This window comes from Bufo bufo, chromosome 3, assembly GCF_905171765.1.
Source record: "Bufo bufo chromosome 3, aBufBuf1.1, whole genome shotgun sequence".
NCBI classification, from domain to species: domain Eukaryota; kingdom Metazoa; phylum Chordata; class Amphibia; order Anura; family Bufonidae; genus Bufo; species Bufo bufo.
Genome location: NC_053391.1, coordinates 614,057,793 through 614,076,090, shown reverse-complemented (window position 1 = coordinate 614,076,090; position 18,298 = coordinate 614,057,793).

Genomic DNA, 18,298 nt, shown 5'->3' with positions numbered 1-18,298 from the left:
AATCCGGAGATGCGGAATGGTGTGGGACGGAAGCACGGAACGGAACCCTACGGGAGCACTATGGAGTGCTTCCGTGGGGTTTTGTCCCGTACTTCCGTTCCGCAAAAAGATAGAACATGTCCTATCTTTTTGCGGAACAGCCGGATTGCGGACCCATTAAAGTGAATTTGCGGGCCGCAGCAGGACCACGGGGTGCACACGTTCGTGTGCAGGAGGCCTAAGTATAACAGTGATGCAATTTACATTTATACATGTTTTCAGTGTTTGCATGTGTCTTTGCACAATGCAGTGTGCTGCTACTTGTAGTCCTTGTTTGCTATTACATTGCAGCCGTGGTAGCATGCACCTGAACCCCCTTTTTTCATATAGTTTGAAGGTACTGGTCTAACTTAGTTTTTTTCACACAGTCCGTTCCCCTGAGGGTGGTATGCAGTGGTCCTCAGTTTTTTTGCAGTTGCAGTTGTACAAGGCACAAAGTTCATAGAATAACTGAGACTTGAATGCAGATCCCTGATCGGTGAGTATCTTGTCAGGACACCCATACGGCAGAATGAAGCTCTTCCACATGGCAGCAGCTGTAGTTTTTAGAGTTAAGTCCTTTACAGGTACAGCCACAATGAACTTGGTATAGTGGTCTATGATTGTCATAGCATAGACATACCCGGATCTGCTGTGTTCCAGTTTCACGTGGTCGATTGCCACGATTTCAATAGGACTTCTACTCACTATTAGATGATGGCGGGCTCGCTGATCATGGCTTTCCCCTTTAGCCACAGCACAGGTGGGACACTGCCGACACCAGATTTCAATGTCACTTCTCATGCCAATCCAGTAGAAATATCGTCTGATAGTGGCTTCTTTTTTTTGGGTTCTAAAGTGACCAGACCGGTTATGGTACATGTCCATTACCATCTTGGCATCTCTTCGGGGCACCACTATCTGATGGAGGCGCTCACAGGTAACTGGATCAAGCGTTCTCCTGAGGAGTAGGTCTCTTTGTAGGAAGAGTAGTTTCCGTTGTCGCCAGAGGCGAACTAGCTCTGAGTCAGCTCTCCGCCGTTGGATTCTCTCCGGTATGCGTCCGCTGTGAAAATAATCCAACAGTTCTCCAATGGCTCTGCTCTCTGATTGTAGTTTAATCCAGAGCTCTTTCTTAGGCCTCATGCACACGACCGTTGTGTGCATCCGCGTCCGTTCCGTCATTTTTCACAGTTTAGCGGAGGTCCCATTAATTTCTATGGAGCTGTGAAAAAAAACTGATAGTCCTCAGTTTTTTCTCCGCGTCCGTGATCCGTGATTCCAGTCTGTCAAAAAAATATAACCTGTCCTATTCTTGTCAGTGGAAAACGGAGGACGGACCCATTCAAGTCAATGGATCCGTCAAAAAAAAACGGATGCACAACTGGCATGTCATCCGTGTCCGTTTTTTTCTACAAGACCTTGGTGCAATAAAATTACACTTTTCATTAACCTTCCTTTTTTTCCCCCTGTTAGACTAAAAAAAGGAAGACACAAGGAAACACAACTGAAGCAAAATCGGACACGGACCACTGAAGCCAAATCACTGACAGTGAAAAAACACTGTCGTGTGCATGAGGCCTTAACTGGAGATGAGGAGTCACAGGTCCGTGGAAAACAAGCGACTTTAGAGGTCGGACGCCTAGTGTGTAGGGTCTCCTGTCGGGCAAATAGAGTAGAATATTGGCATTTCCACATCTTCCCACTGATCATCGGTAGAAATTGGTTCTTTCTGGGCAGGTAGCCTAGACAAAGCGTCAGCATTGTCATTAGACTTTCCAGTCCGGTACTTAATGGTGAAGTTGAAGTTCGCCAGTCTAGAGCTCCCAGACGTGCAGTGTTCAAGTGAGCTAGCGGATTATTGTCGGTGTAGACTGTGAAAGGTGTTGCAGCTAGGTAGTCCTTGAATTTCTCAGTTACAGCCCAGACCAAGGGTAGAAACTCCAGTTTGAGCGAGCTGTAGTTATGGTCATTCCGCTCTGGCTCTCGTAAAGATCTGCTGGTATAGGCAATGACTCTTTCAGTTCCAGCTTGTGTCTGAGATAGTACAGCTCCCAAACCTTTCTTACTTGCGTCAGTATAGAGGCAAAATGGTAGGTTGTAGTCAGGGTAACCAAGGACTGGAGGTTCTGTAAGTTTTTCTTTCAACAGTCGGAAAGCAGCTTCTCTCTCTTCATTCCACTCCACCGGTATTTTGGAATTCTGACAGCCTTTAGGGTGACCTTTCACAAGCTCCTGGATAGGTTCCGCAATCTGAGCTAAGTGCGGGATAAACCTCCGATAGTAACTTGCAAATCCGAGGAAGCTCTTGACCTCTTTGACTGTCTTGGGGGCCAGCCAGCTTTGTACTGCAGCTATCTTGTCGGGGTCCGGTCTCACACCCTCCGCACTCACAACATGTCCCAGATATTTCACCTGGGGCTTCAGTAAGTGGCACTTTGAAGGTTTTACTTTCAGTCCATGTTGGGTCAAAGTCTGGAACACTTCCGCCAAGTGCTGTAAATGCTCTTTGTAGGTCTTAAAGTAGATGATCACATCATCCAGGTACAGCAACACGGTCTCAAAGTTTTTGTGTCCAAGACATCTTTCCATGAGTCTCTGGAATGTCCCAGGGGTGTTGCATAACTGGAATGGCATGTAGTTGAACTCGAACAGACCCATTGGGGTGGCAAAAGCAGTTTTTTATTTATCTTCTGGTGCCATGGGGACTTGCCAATAGCCACTGGTTAGATCCAGGGTTGAAAAGTAAGCAGCGCATCCCAGAGCTGCCAGGGACGCCTCAATTCGTGGCAGGGGGTACGCATTCTTGTGCGTAATGTTCTTGATCTTACGATAGTCCACACAAAAACGGATGGTTGCATCCTTCTTCTTTACCAGCAGGGCCGGATTAAGAGCATCATGGGCCTGGTGCTGAGGATTTTGCTGGGCCTTTTTATGGAACTGCACTCAGTGTCTTAATTACATATATATTTTATCGATACCATTAAAGTATTTTGTTCCTGCAACTACCCCTTCATTTGGCGTCTATCTTGGCAACATGGAGGGGGACCACGGGAGGGGGACCCTGAGGTTGGGGGCACCCTCAGGGCACTATAGTGTCAGGAAAACCGCTTTGTTTTCCTGACACTATAGTGATCATTTAACATGACTATTAAGATTACTGTTTTCTAGCTGCTGTGGACTGTGGACAACAGCAGCTAGAAACAGTAATTTTCATAGAGCTGTGTTATGATTTATGGACACAGCACTCAGCATGCTTAGCCAGTCAGATAGAAGGCTGGCTAAGCATGCTGAGAGCTGTGTCTAAATAACATAACACATTAAAGGGATTCTGTCACCAGGTTTCACCCCTGTCAGCTAAAAATATGCTGATGTTCAGGGCGTCTTCATGATTCCTAATGTGGGCTTATAAATGTCATCTGTGGGCTTATTTAGCTAAAAAACAGCTTTTACTAACCTGTCAGTCAAACAAATAAGGTGCCCAAGGGGATGTTAATGGATGCAAGGTGTCGGCCGCACCACCCGCCGCCGTTCGTGCCCAGCGCCGCCTTTCCGGACTTCTGCGCCGCCTCCAAATCCTCTGTGCCGCCTCTCACTCTCCCTCCCTCCCCCATCCTTCTGCTGTAAGATCTCGCGCATACAGGGGTTGAGCGAAGTGCCGGCGCATGCGCACTTCGCTGTAAGAAGCCAAATGTAGAAGTCTGCACGGGCGCATCAGGCAGAGCCCTGTGCGCAAGCGCTAGATCTTACAGCAGAAGGAGGGGGGACGGAGGGAGAGCGAGAGGCGGCACAGAGGATTAGGAGGCGGTGCAGAAGTCCGGAAAGGCGACGCTGGGCACGAACGGCGGTGGGTGCGGCGGGCATCTTGCACCCATTAACATCCCCTTGGGCACCTTATTTGTTTGACTGACAGGTTAGTAATAGCTGTTTTTTAGCTAAATAAGCCCACAGATGACATTTATAAGCCCACATTAGGAATCGTGAAGACGCCCTGAACATCAGCATATTTTTAGCTGACAGGGGTCAAACCTGGTGACAGAATCCCTTTAAAGAAATTACTGTTTCTAGCTGCTGTGGACAAGCAGCTAGAAACAGTAATTTCTTTAATGTGTTATGTTATAGAGACTGAGCTCTCAGCATGCTTAGCCAGTCAGTAATTTTCATAGTGCTGTTATGATCTATGGACACAGCTCTCAGCATGCTTAGCCAGCCTTCTATCTGGCTGTGCTTCTTGAGAGTCACAGTCCACAGGCTCAGAAACAGCCAGATAGAAGGCTGGCTAAGCATGCTGAGAGCTGTGTCCATAAATCATAACAGCGCTATGATTGCCCTCCCTTCCAACTGGATGAGTTTATCTGATACCTGCCCTGCTCCAGAAGCTCCTGCTGTCTCACGGGCTGGTGTGGCTGAGCGCTGTGGGCCGTGTGCTGGTCGAAACTGCTGAGTAGGTTGTACACAGCGCAGCGTGCAGGAGGGATAACCGCGGGCGCACTGAGGTCATATCCAGCAGGCCGGCATTACAGGAACCGCACCAGCTGCTCTGACGTCCTGCCGCCGGATATCCTGTGACGTATATCCGGCGGCAGGACGTCAGAGCAGCTGGTGCTGGGATAGGAAGGCTGGTGATAGGAAGTTCGGATCTTTCAGATGAATCGGTTCATTTGAATCAGCTCATTCAAATGAACCGATTCATGAATCGGATCTTCGGTTCACTTGCTGAGTCACTGACTGCTGAGCTGACTCGTAAGTGAACCGAAGACTCTAGGTGCCGGTGCGCATGCGCAGATGCTATCCATTCGATTCACTTGCTGCTGCTGACTCAGTCGGCTCTTCAGCTCTCTAATGAGTGAGTCAGGATCAGGAAGAGTGATTGATTATAGTGATAGTGAAGGGAAGCTGAGGCTGACGCCGGACAGGAGGAGTCAGGAGCTGTCACTGTGGTGTGCATTGTTGTCTGTTGTGCATTGTTACCCACAGTGACAACAGTCTGACACTGACAGTAGTACAACGAACCAAGTGAAGTGAAATGTGAATGCACAGGGAAAACTATGTGCTGAATTGATAACAGTAGTACAGTAACACAGTCACTGGCTGATAATAAAATAGTCCCCACTTAACGGAATCCATAAAGGAGATGTGAACCCACCCTTAGTTATATAGCTACTGAATGAGATGCCTTTAACATATATATCTCCTAAGAAGCCAATTTGATCCTAAAGGGTTAATTCAACCTGTAATCTAAACTCTGTGTCATCTGTCACTTCTCTTATCTCTCTGCTCCTGTCAAAGGCGTACATAGAAATCACTGGGCCCCATAGCAAGAATCTAAATTGGGCCCCCATTCCCCTTTTATAGCCCCTCCCACTACCCATTCCAGGCCTCTCTCTTTGTTCCATGAAGTATGTTCGCTGCTGTTTTATAATTTATGCCATCAGGGCCGGATTGGGATTACAAAACAGGCCTGGCACACAAACAAGGTATAATAGATACAGTGTGTACAGATGTATAGTGTATACAGCAGTGTACTGATATGTGAGGAACGTGATATAATATATGCAGTGTGTTCAGGTATATAGTATATACAGCAGTGTACTGATATATGAGGTATAAATTACAGCTCGTACCTCACATATCAATCCAATACTGTATATACAATACCTGTACACACCATCTATTATACCTCGTACCTAACATATCAGTACACTGCTGTATATACAATATATCTATACACACTGCATATATTATACCTTGTACCTCACATATCAGTACACTGCAATATATATTATATATCTGTACATATTGCATCTATAATACTGTTTAATATATGCAGTGTGTGTGTGTGTGTGTGTGTGTGTGTGTGTATATATATATGTATATATATATATATATATAGATGTGAGGCATACAAGGTATAATACTGTAGATGCAGTGTTTATAGAAATATGTGGTCAGTTATGCATTATGGTCACTGTGTGTGTGAAGTACATGAGGATGTGGTCACTACCTGTCTGAAGTATTATACATGAGTGAGCAATGAGTAAAAACAGGGCATTGAGGGGGGGGGGGGGTAAATGATGAAAAGTGGAGGACCTCCTCTTACCACTCCATTCCAGTCTGTATGGATCAATGCAGAGCTGATTGTGAACTTCTAATACTTGCTGTTAGGGGTTGAAGGACCTGTGATGATGTCATCACAGGTCCTGGCAGATGTACCTTTCAAACCTAGGAACTACACCATTTTTGGTGCAGTTCCTTTGCTAGATTCTGCAGGACCTGTGATGCTGAAGATGATGTCATCACAGGTCCTGGCAGATGCACTGTTCTAACCTGGGAACTACACTTTACACTGTGCAGTTCCCTTACAGGACCTGTGAAGACTCCCTGTACTACTCAGACGACTCAGAGCTGCTAGTGCTTGCCTTGCCTCAGCTCTGATTGGTTGGTGGGCGGGGAGGGGAGGGGCCGGCAGAAGCAGCTTCCACTCTAGGATCAGATTACGCTCCTCCCTCCCTCAGGCTCCCTGCTGCCAGCGTGAGGTGAGCGTCTCTGCATTGTCTGTGTGCTGTGTGACGCTGCGCTGTGTACAACAGAGGACTTTTAACCCTCCCGACGGCCTTTTGGCTGGCAGATGGGCCTATTTTATGGTAGGGGCCTGGAGCTGCAGCTCCATCAGCCCCTACGTTAATCCGGCCCTGTTTACCAGGACTAAGGGGGCAGCAGAGGGGCTGTGACTATCCTGGATGACATTAGCTGTCTTCATATCCTGCACCATCTTCTTCACCTGCTGGTACATGGCAGGAGGGACTGGTCGTTATCTCTCTTTGATTGGAGGATGAGTGCCGGTTGGAATGGTGTGCTGTATTAACCATAGTCCAGAGAATGTTTGCTGAAGACTTGATGGTGTTGTTTGACTAAGTCCAGCACACCGTTGATTGCTGAATTTTTGTTGGGCGGCTAGCACTTGAATGGTCTGGTGTATAACCCAGTGAGTTGCATGGGGTGTAGTCAGTAGGGTTTTCTTTAAGGCTTTCAGCACTTCAGGGTAACAGTTGCAGAGTACATTCATCCCCAGGACCACAGGGGGAACCTGAATCACGACTACCCCTTGGCATGGGAGTTCGGTATATTCAATCTGTAATATAGGTTCCCAATAGCCTAGTATAGGCACTGGTTTGCCATTGGTAGCTATGATGCGGAGCCAGGATTCAGGAGGTTGCATCAGCTGGGCACCATTTTGGCATGTGTCGAATGCTGCTTGGCGGATGGTAGTCACTTGAGATCCGGTATCAATTAAAGCAGGAAACTTCACTCCGTTGATGTCAACTTCAACAACGGGGCGGGCGCCCACATACCTAGGCATAAAGGCTGGATCTTTGGGACCTAGTATTCTTCCTCCCGAGGGGCGGTCTTCGACCTCAGGGGATACTCGTTTAACTGACGGCAGTCCTTTTCAGTGTGTCCATACCTCTGACAATGCAGGCATCGCTGTTTCCTAATGTTTTGATAACCGGGGTCTGACAACCTACTGACTGGCTGTCGCCGATATTCTTGGGGACCTGGTGAAGGTCGGTCTCTGTTTGCTGAAGTCCCTTTCCCCACCTTGGGTTGCTGTTCCAGTCGCTCAAGCTGTTTCCTCATCCTCTCCATATTCTCAGCTAAGCTGAGCAGTCAGAGCTGCTATGGCATCTGGAACGGGTGCCAGAGTCCCATGTTATGCTATTTGACTGTGAGTAGCAGGCCATAGTGTGGGCCCTGCCCTCTTGTTTTCAGGAGGTTCAACTTGGTGACTTTCCCCTAGGATGCCAATAGCAAGTTCCTTAAAGTCCAAGAAAGGGGTATCTGGGTGCTGAGCTGACAGCATCTTCAGCTGACGTTTGAAGGATTCGTCAAGGACACCTTCAATAAACTGTTCCCTGAGGGTTTGATCTTGTCCCTCAGCTTCACGGGGATCAATCTGGATAACAGCCCACAGGGCTTCCTGCAGAGACAGGGCAAAATCTCTCAAGGTCCCCTTTGACTGCTGCTGCTTTCCAAAGAGTTGTAGCATGAGCTGTATTACAACAGCTAAAATACGCTTTTTCCTCCCTCCACACTAAATTGTTAAAACTTCACCTTTATTTATACACCAATAATACCTAAATCTAAAGGCACCATTCACCAAGCCATACATTGAATTCCTTAATGCGCATTAGTGAGAAACCTAAACGTTAAAACTTTCAGGGTGAGCTTGTGATTCAGCACTATATGTGCTTATTATTCTCTGACAGAGATTCTGTATACACTTAAATAGCGTCTGTGGCTGCGCGCTACCACCGGCGCTTGTATTCTTGTTAGCTCTACTATCTGTATTCACACAATAACAATGAATTGGGCCTGAAATTTACGGCAGAAATTCAGAAAGAAAAAATTAATTTCCTGGACCTGACGATTACCCTGGGGCCTGACGGCAGCGTACATACAGAAGTACACAGGAAGCTTACCTCGACGAATAATTTCTTTCATTGGGAAGGTTTTCACCCACCGGCCCTGAGGTGAGGGATTCCGGTGGGACAATATCTGCGAGCAAAGAGAAACTGCTCAGATGAGGAGGCTTTTGAGAAAGAAAGTGCTTTACTTTTTCGGAGGTTCCTAGCTAGGGGCTATCCGAAAAAAAAGCCTGTTCAATGCATATAATAGAGCCAAGAAAGTAGACAGAAATATCCTCCTTGGAAGCAGGATGTGTCAGAAAGAAAAATCGATTATACGTTGTATCGGCACTTTTGATGTTCAGCATGAACAAATATACAGAATTTTTAGGCGGTACTGGCATATTCTGAAAACAGATGAAGACCTAAAATAAATAATTCCTTCTAATCCGGCATTAACATATAGACATGGGAAAAATCTGAAAGATATGCTAATACATAGTCACTTCCAGCAAGAAAAGACACCAATCACCACCTGGTTGAGCACTAAGGGGTCGTACCCCTGTGGAGAATGTGTGTTCTGTAAATACATGATACCCTTAAAGGAATTTACTATTCTGGTGGATGGTAAACATTACCAGATAAGAAAGTTTATAAATTGCAAAACCACAGGTGTGGTATATCCAATAAAGTGTGACTGCCCAAAAATTTATGTTGGAAAGACTACTCAAGAACTGAGAAGGCGGATATCTGGACACTTCAATAAAATTAATACAGCAGCAGATACACCAATCTCAAGACATATAACACAGCAACATCAAGGAAATGTCACTAAACTTAAGATCTGGAGGATCATGATAGGTTACCAATATGTTGGAATAAAGCAAAATGAGACATCATTTTTAATTATTGGGCCTTAGCCAATTTGTATCTTGAGAATCCTGGTTTGCATTTAGTGGGAGTGTTCTGTCCCCTATTTCTCGCTATTTGAGATCTACAGGAATTAGTGCGATATTTAAAATAGAAAATAAATTTCCAAGTTCGCAGGAATGCGCCTTGGAAATAACCAGGTCAGAAAATCTAAGTCCTAGCGCAAGCGCAGCAGTGATAACAAAATAACATTATTACACTAAGTTCAAGAATATGCGCATCAGAAGCTAGTTCGCAGGAATGCGCCTTGGAAATAACCAGGTCATAAAATCTAAGTCCTAGCGCAAGCGCAGCAATGATAAGAAAATCACATCATTACACTAGGTTCAAGAACATGCGCACCAGAAGTTAACTTGGAGATTATAACGTAATGCATGTGCAATAGACGAAGAAGAAACAGAAAATGTATAAGATCTGGCGCATGCGCTAAAAAGGAAGAATAATTTTGACAAAGCTCAGAAACATGTGCAGTAGATGGAACGAAACAGGAGAAATATTCTAAGTTCTGGCGCATGTGCGAGAGTTTATGGCAGAGAGCGTGAACTTAGTATGGATAAGTTCGCAGAAATGCGCTTGAGAAATAACTGGGTAAGAAAATCTAAGTCCCAGCGGAAACGCAGTAGGGATAAGGAAATCACTTTATTGCACTAAGTTTAAGAACATGCACACTAGAAGCTGACTTCAGAAGAATGGAGACTAAGTCCTAACGCATGCCAAACAGAAAAAGAAGAAACAGAAAATGTATAAGATCTGGCGCATGCGCTAAAAACGGAAGGACGATCTTGACAAAGTTCAGAAACATGCGCAGAAAATGAAATGAAGCATGAGGAATATTCTAAGTTCTGGCGCATGCACGAGATTTTATGGGAAAGAACGTGAACTTAGCATCATCAATGATTAACCAATAAGTAAAAAGAATAGAAGGATAAGGATAGGATCGCTAAGGTACAGCGATCAGGATTGGCCCATTAGGAATGATGTCACAAACAGAGGGATTAAAAGATCTAGTCCACGCCAGCTCAGATTCACAGACTGCCCAGCCCCTGAAGATGCCGGTTACTTGGCGAAATATGTCGGAGGGCAGCTTCTGAGTTATGTTTTAGCTCAGGTAGTGAGCAATTATTGTGTGAATACAGATAGTAGAGCTAACAAGAATACAAGCGCCGGTGGCAGCGCGCAGCCACAGACGCTATTTAAGTGTATACAGAATCTCTGTCAGAAAATAATAAGCACATATAGTGCTGAATCACAAGCTCACCCTGAAAGTTTTAACGTCTAGGTTTCTCACTAATGCGCATTAAGGAATTCAATGTATGGCTTGGTGAATGGTGCCTGAACAAAGGGTTTGGCTTTGTGTCTCATGTTAGCTCTCGTTGGAATGGAAAAGAACTGTACAAGAAAGATGGTTTGCATCTTTCTCTCAAGGGAACGAATGTCCTCAGTGAACAGTTCAAAGTATTTGCTAAGGAGCATTTAAAGTAGGAAAGGGGGGCAAAAGAGTGATAATCCAGCAGTCTGACTGCCCCCCGGAACAATGCCAGAAGATGCCAGTAGCACATAGGTTAAGAAATGACAAGCTCAGAGTCTTGTCTACAAATGCTCGCAGTTTAGGGAATAAGATCAATGAACTTGAGGCTATAATGGCATCTGAGAATATAGATTTAGTGGCTGTTACTGAGACGTGGTTCAATGGGAGTAATGACTGGGATATAACAATACCAGGGTTCTCTCTATATAGGAAAGACAGAGAAGGCAAGAAGGGGGAGGGGTGGCCCTGTATGTCAAAAATAGCATAAAATCTAATTTAATACAAGTTAGCGAGGCCAATTTAGAGTCAGTTTGGGTTACCTTGCGGCTTGATAATCATAAGTTAACTCATGTAGGTGTGATATATAGACCACCTAGCCAAGTCAAAGAATTAGATGATCTACTAGTTGAGGAAATAGCTAAAATGACATTGAAGGAGGAAGTTATCATTATAGGAGACTTTAATCTTCCTGATGTAAACTGGAAAACCAAAATAGCTAGTTCTGCCAGGAGTACAGATATTCTAAATTCCCTACTGGGATTATCTCTACAGCAAGTAGTTGAGGAGCCAACCCGGAAGAAGGCCATTTTAGATTTAGTATTCACAAATGGGAATTTGGTATCTGATATTACTGTAGGGGAAAGCTTGGGATCTAGTGATCACCAGTCAGTGTGGTTTACTATAAGTACAGTGACTGATTCACACCACACAAAAACAAAGGTTTTAGATTTTAGAAAAACTGACTTTTCTAAAATTAGATTAGTGGTATACGAGTCCCTATCAGATTGGAACAGTTTAAATGGAGTCCAGGAGAAATGGGACTACTTAAAAGTGGCACTATTGAAGGCAACAGAAAATTGCATTAGGCTTGTCAGTAAAAGCAAAAAAAGCCAGAGACCACTGTGGTACTCAGCAGAAGTGGCCAAAATCATGAAAAATAAAAAGATAGCATTTAGTAATTATAAAAAAAAAAAAAAAAAAAAACGAGGATGACAGGCAAATTTATAAGATTAGGCAGAGAGAGGCCAAACAAGTTATAAGAGCTTATAAAGCACAGGCAGAAGAGAAATTAGCTCAGTCAGCGAAAAAAGGCGATAAGGCATTCTTCAGATACATAAATGAAAAAAGAAAACTAAAACAAGGAATTACCAAATTAAAAACAAAAGAAGGAAGGTATATGGAAGAAGATAAAGAACTAGCTGACTGCCTCAATGAATACTTCTGTTCAGTTTTTACAAAGGAAAATGAAGGAAAAGAACCTCAGTTAGGAAAGAAGACTAATGAATCTTTTGATGCATGTGTCTTTACAGAGGAAGAGGTTCTAAGTCAGCTGTCTAAAATCAATACAAATAAGTCACAGGGGCCTGATGGGATACACCCAAAGCTATTAAAAGAGCTCAGCGGTGAACTAGCAAAACCATTAACAGATTTATTTAACCAATCACTGGTAACAGGAGTCGTCCCAGGAGATTGGAAATTAGCAAATGTTGTGCCCATTCCCAAGAAAGGTAGTAGGGGGGAAACTATGGGCCAGTAAGCCTGACATCAATAGTGGGGAAATTAATGGAAACCATACTTAAGGAGAGGATTGTGGAACATCTAAAATCCCATGGATTGAAAGATGAAAAACAGCATGGGTTTACTTCAGGGAGATCATGTCAAACTAATCTTATTGATTTTTTTGATTGGGTGACTAAAATAATAGATGGCGGAGGTGCAGTAGACATCGCTTATCTAGACTTTAGTAAGGCTTTTGATACTGTCCCACATAGAAGGCTTATCAATAAATTGCAGTCTTTGGGCTTGGACTCCCATATTGTTGAATGGATTAGGCAGTGGCTGAGGGACAGGCAACAGAGGGTTGTAGTCAATGGAATATATTCAGACCAAGGTCTTGTTACCAGTGGGGTACCTCAGGGATCTGTTCTGGGACCCATATTGTTTAATATCTTTATCAGCGAAATTGCAGAAGGCCTCGATGGTAAGGTGTGTCTTATTGCTGATGACACAAAGATTTGTAACAGGGTTGATGTTCCTGGAGGGATACACCAAATGGAAAGGATTTAGGAAAACTAGAGGAATGGTCAAAAATCTGGCAACTAAAATGTAATGTTGATAAGTGCAAGATAATGCACCTGGTGCGTAAAAACCCAAGAGCAGAATATAAAATCAGTGATACAGTCCTAACCTCAGTATCTGAGGAAAGGGATTTAGGGGTCATTATTTCAGAAGACTTAAAGGTAGGCAGGCAATGTCACAGAGCAGCAGGAAATGCTAGCAGAATGCTTGGGTGTATAGGGAGAGGCATTACCAGTAGAAAGATGGAGGTGCTCATTATGCTCTACAGAGCACTAGTGAGACCTCATTTGGAGTATTGTGCTCAGTACTGGAGACCATATCTCCAGAAGGATATTGATACTTTGGAGAGAGTTCAGAGAAGAGCTACTAAACTAGTACATGGATTGCAGGATAAAACTTACCAGGAAAGATTAAAGGACCTTAACATGTATAGCTTGGAAGAAAGACGAGACAGAGGGGATATGATAGAAACTTTTAAATACATAAAGGGAATCAACAGGGTAAAAGAGGAGAGAATATTTAAAAGAAGAAAAACTGCTACAAGAGGACATAGTTTTATATTAGAGGGGCAAAGGTTTAAAAGTAATATCAGGAAGTATTTCTTTACTGAGAGAGTAGTGGATGCATGGAATAGCCTTCCTGCAGAAGTGGTAGCTGCAAATACAGTGAAGGAGTTTAAGCATGCCTGGGATAGGCATAAGGCCATCCTTCATATAAGATAGGGCCAGGGGCTATTCATAGTATTCAGTATATTGGGCAGACTAGATGGGCCAAATGGTTCTTATCTGCCGACATATTCTATGTTTCTATGTTAGATTTAGGTATTAATGATGTATAAATAAAGGTGAAGTTTTGACAATTTAGTGTGGAGGGAGGAAAAAGCGTATTTTAGCTGTTGTAATACAGCTCATGCAACAATTGTAATTTCAAACGCTACTCCTCCACAATAGGGTTTTTGTGAATGTATAAAACCGCTTTCCAAAGAAGCGCATTTTGAGTTCAGAGGCAGTACTAGTCTCAAAGGTGGTACTGAGTCGGTCTGGGATCTGTTCAGCGGTTTTCCGCTCTGGCCGGGGCCAGGACTTGACCTCCCGGAGCGCAGCTCACTGGAACTGGCCAATCAAGATTTCCACCTTCTGATCCTGTGATACTGGATATAGCTTAAACGTAGCTAGCATTTTATCACGGAATTCCCTGAGTTAATGGGGTTCTCCTGAGTAACTTGGGAGCCAGGGTACCCCAAAATAGTATGGCATAGTAAGAGGCATGATGCAGGTGGCTATGGGCGACTGCAGCAGAATTGGTGCGTGGCTCTTTTAAGAGTCGCTGCAGCTGCTCAATTTTGGGGAGTATGGTGCTCTGGCAGACAGAATATAACTCTTAACATTCTTTAGCAAGGTTATTTGCACAGTAGTACTCACTCAAATCCAAGAGCTGGTGCTTCTCCAACATTCAATGCAGAAAACGCTGTTTTTCCCTTTTTCAAGATGGCCACCGCTTCACTTCCTGTATGGGCAGCGATTTCCCTGTCCTCCTGGGAACTTGTATTCAGCACTTTAGTTCCTGCTGCTGTAGGAATGCTTACTCTGTGGAGGCAGGCTGTATGGTTCCCTCCCCTCTGCTGGGTGGAGATATCTCGGATGGCCGATTAACCCCTGCTCTGCCACTGTCCTGAAGCTGATGCAAACCCACACTCTTCAGCAAAAAGTACATGCAATAAAAGTCTCTTTTTCTGGGGGTTTGGTGATTACTATAGCCAGAATTATAGGCGCAAAGGTAATTCCTGTTTGTGACGCCACTTTTATGCAGTGGCCAGGTACGGGTTGTTTAATGTTCTGTATTTGTCGTGACGCCAATTGCAGCGTGTGCAGGGTACTACCCCAGGGCCCTTCTAAGGTGTTATAACGCACGTCCCAGCTTAGGAATGCAAGAGTGGTGTGATTGCCTATAATGTCTCTGTATGGTGATGATAATGGTGTCAACTGTGTCTCCTACCTGGGTACGGCTGGACTCCTGGCTCACTTGCAATAAATTTGAGTGTAGTGATAGGAGGAGTAATAGAGGAATTTTGCAGAAGAAATGATGTCCAGACCTTTAGATGAAGTTCAAACGTTTCTTTACTGAAGATAACTTGTATCCAAACAATATGCAGCTTTGGTCTTTGGTCCTAATAGGTTTTGGCAATAATTGGCAGGGATAAATGCTTCTGCCTTAACCTGTTCTGGACACATGACGTACCGGTACGGCAGGATATCCCGGTACTTAAGGACACATGACGTACCGGTACGTCATGTGTAGTTCCGATCGGCGCCCGGCGGGCGGTCATCGGAACAAGGTGCCTGCTGAAAATCGAGCAGGCACCCGGGGACAATGCCCGGGGGGGTCCTGTGACACCCCCCCCCCCCCCCCCCGTGTCGGCGATCGCCGCAAACCGCAGGTCAATTCAGACCTGTGGTTTGCGGCTTTTACAGGTTGTGGTGGGCGGCGGTGCCATCGGGTCCCCGTGCGGCTGTATTGGGGACCCGATGGCATGGAAGGCAGCGCGATGCCTTCCTTAGGCATCTGCGCTGCCTTCCGGTAACGAGCTAAGGCTACTTTCACACTACCGTTCAGAGCGGGTCCGTCTGATGTCTGGTCAGACGGATCCACTCCTATAATGCAGACGTTTGTATCCGTTCAGAACGGATCCGTCTGCATTATAGTTTGAAAAAAAATTCTAAGTGTGAAAGTAGCCTGAACGGATCCATCCAGACTTTACATTGAAAGTCAATGGGGGACGGATCCGTTTGAAGATTGAGCCATATTGTGTCATCTTCAAACGGATCCGTCCCAATTGACTTACATTGTAAGTCTGGACGGATCCGCTGGCTGAACGCTGCCAGACTGATGCATTCTGAGCGGACCCGCATCCACTCAGAATGCATTAGGGCTGGACGGATGCGTTCGGGGCCGCTTGTTCGGGGCCCCTTCAAACGGAGCTCACAAGCGGACACCCGAACGCTAGTGTGAAAGTAGCCTTATGCATTCCAATACAGAAGTATTGGAATGCATTGTAAAGGGGAATAGACCCCCAAAAGTTGAAGTCCCAAAGTTGAAAAAAATTAAGTTTTCCCCCCAAAAATTAAAAGTTTCAAGTAAAAAAAAAAAAAAACATAATTTTCCCCAAATAAAGTAAAAAAAATGGGTAAAAATTAGGGAAAAAAATAAAAGTACACACATTAGGTATCACCGCGTCCGTATCGACCGGCTCTATAAACATCACATGACCTAACCCCTCAGATGAACACCGTAAAAAATAAATAATAAAAACTGTGCTAAGTAAACAATTTTTTTGTCACCTTACATCACAAAAAGTACAACAGCAAGCGATCAAAAAGGCGTGTGCCCACCAAAATAGTACCAATCTAACCGTCACCTCATCCCACAAAAAATGAGCCCCTACCTAAGACAATCGCCCAAAAAAAAACCTATGGCTCAGAATATGGAAACACTAAAACATAATTGTTTTTGTTTTAAAAAAGCTGTTATTGTGTAAAACTTAAGTAAATAAAAAAAAGTATACATATTAGGTATCGCCGCGTCCGTAATAACCTGCTCTATAAAAATATCACATTTTTTGTCACCTTACATCACAAAAAGTGTAATAGCAAGCGATCAAAAAGTCATATGCACCCCAAAATAGTGCCAATCAAACCGTCATCTCATCCCGCAAAACATGAGACCCTACCTAAGATAATCGCCCAAAAACTGAAAAAACTATGGCTCTCAGAATATGGAGACACTAAAACATGATTTTTTTTTTGTTTCAAAAATGAAATAATTTTGTAAAACTTACATAAATAAATAAAAAGTATACATATTAGGTACCGCCGCGTCCTTAATAACCTGCTCTATAAAAATATCACATGACCTAGCCCCTCAGGTGAGTACTGTAAAAAAAAACCTAAAAAAACGGTGTAAAAAAGCTATTTTTTGTCACCTTACATCACAAAGTGTAACAGCAAGCGATCAAAAAGCAATACGCAACCCAAAATAGTGCCAATCAAACCGTCATCTCATCCCGCAAAAATCATACCCTACCCAAGATAATCGCCCACAAACTGAAAAAACTATGGCTCTCAGACTAGGGAAACACTAAAACATGATTTTTTTTGTTTAAAAAATAAAATCATTCTGTAAAACTTACATAAATAAGAAAAAAGGATACATATTAGGTATCGCCGCGTCCGTGACAACCTGGTCTATAAAAATACCACATGATCTAACCTGTCAGATGAATGTTGTAAATAACAAAAAATAAAAACGGTGCCAAAACAGCTATTTCTTTTTACCATGCCTCACAAAAAGTGTAATATAGAGCAACCAAAAATCATATATAACCTAAACTAGTACCAACAAAACTACCACCCTATCCCATAGTTTCTAAAATAAGGTAACTTTTTTGGAGTTTCTACTCTAGGGGTGCATCAGGGGGCTTTAAATGGGACATGGTGTCAAAAAAACAGTCCAGCAAAATCTGCCTTCCAAAAACAGTATAGCATTCCTTTCCTTCTGCGTCCTGCCGTGTGCCCGTACAGCAGTTTACGACCACATATGGGGTGTTTCTGTAAACTACAGAATCAGGGCAATAAATATTGAGTTTTGTTTGGCTGTTAACCCTTGCTTTGTAACTGTAAAAAAATTATTAAAATGGAAAATCTGCCAAAAAAGTTAAATTTTGAAATTGTATCTCTATTTTCCATTAATTCTTGTGTTAACAAAGTTTGTAAAATCAGTTTTAAATACCTTGAGGGGTGTAGTTTCTAGAATGGGGTCATTTTGGGTGGTTTCTATTATGTAAGCCTCACAAAGTGACTTCAGACCTGAACTGGTCCTTAAAAAGTTGGTTTTTGAAAATTTCTGAGAAATTTTAAGATTTGCTTCTAAACTTCTAAGCCTTGTAACGTCCCCCAAAAAAAAAAAGTCATTCCCAAAATGATCCTAACATGAAGTAGACATATGGGGAATGTAAAGTAATAACTATTTTTGTAGGTATTACTATGTATTATAGAATTAGAGAAATTGAAACTTGTAAATTTGCAAATCTTTCAAAATTTTTTTGCAAATTTGGTTTTTTTTTTTACTCCATTTTACCAGTGTCATGAAGTACAATATGTGATAAAAAAAAACAGTCTCAGAATGGCCTGGATAAGTCAAAGCGTTTTAAAGTTATCACCACATAAAGTGACACTGGTCAGATTTGCAAAAAATGGCCTGGTCCTTAAGGTGAAAATGAGCCCGGTCCATAAGGGGTTAAACTGCACAGTTGACAATCAGATGACAATATAACAGCTCTTAA